Raw genomic sequence first — 1410 nt, forward strand, 5'->3', positions numbered from 1 at the left:
CCGGTGAGTGAATAATACATTAACAGGTACAGGTTGACTTATTGTTCCCGTTTGTCTTCCAGGGTGGAGTGTTGTCTCAACCAAGGGACATAACTGTGGGGGATCCAGCAGAAGCAGCCCAGACACAGACCTGTACACGTGTGAAGGGGCGCCTCTCCTACCTCTACCCTTCCAACACAAAGATATGTGAGAGAACAAATTACTAGTATTTAGCCACAAATAGGGGCTAGTAAACATACTGCATCACACTTGAGTGAGTGAGTGAGTGAGTTGGGTTTAACGCCGCTTTTAACAGTATTCCAGTTATACCGCGGCGTGTCAGCTTAATGTGGGAGGAAAGCCCGAAGTGATGCAGGTCTCAGACGTTTACCACTTCGGTGAAACCCAGGAGCAGGGGTATGGGGCTAATAAACCTAGAAAAATAATCGGGGCGAAGCGGGATTCGAACCCACAATCATAGGTTTCTGGCGTGCCCAGCGGATCGCGGCGCCTTCGACGACTGGGACACCCATGTCCCCTGTGAGACGCCGGGACCATATCTTGATGAAATTAATGATCCCTATCACATTAATTTCAACCAATTGTACAGTCAAGTCGGCGTCGACAGATATTTTCCAAATCTCTGTATGCTTTAAACCAAGGTGCTATTGTGATTTGTTGCACTTCGCGGGGTAAGGCCCATTTGATTACAATATAGATCTTGATTAAAGATCAGATCGTCTTCACTGGGCGCCGCCATTTTGTTCGAAGCAAATGCAAGTGATGTGAGAGGTGGAATCTGATTGGTCAAAAGGAGGAACATAGAAGGGACATAACTCATAATAGCCACTGGTGGCGCTATGATCGAGCCACGAAATTCCAGCCTTGTTCGGCAAGGGTGGAAACTGGACTTACATAGTCAGTTAAAAAATGCCCTTGCCTCGGGAAGATGGCATTAAACAGAAAAGACGTTGGGTGAACGGCTTGCGCGAAATTATTAGAAGTCCATGCGTCTATTAAGAGGAAATACTGTATTTTCTTGTTGACAAAACTGACTATGTGGGGCCACGCATTCACAATAAGACGCAGGAAGAAGGGTTATCAGCTCGTTGTATTGCATGTGACACTATTGATTGAACAAGTACAATCTGCTGCACTGAAGTTGCTTGTCAGGTTTCAACACAATCAACCCGTCTAAACATGTCGTCAGTCGGTAGTCAGCTTTTGCATGATTTTTTCATCTCTTTCAGCATAGGCGAATAAACGTCGCGCCGCCTGTAATGTACGTGAAGTAACGGGGTCTACTATCTGTGTGTTTGAGACAGAATGTTGTTTAAGTCAGGGCTTGAAGGCATACAATTTTATTTCTCTGAAAGGAGGAGCAATATAATTTCATAGAACATGTTTGTTTGTTTGTTATTTAAAGCGGCA

This window comes from Haliotis rufescens, unplaced genomic scaffold, assembly GCF_023055435.1.
Source record: "Haliotis rufescens isolate VD_foot unplaced genomic scaffold, xgHalRufe1.0.p SCAF_7, whole genome shotgun sequence".
Taxonomy (NCBI): domain Eukaryota; kingdom Metazoa; phylum Mollusca; class Gastropoda; order Lepetellida; family Haliotidae; genus Haliotis; species Haliotis rufescens.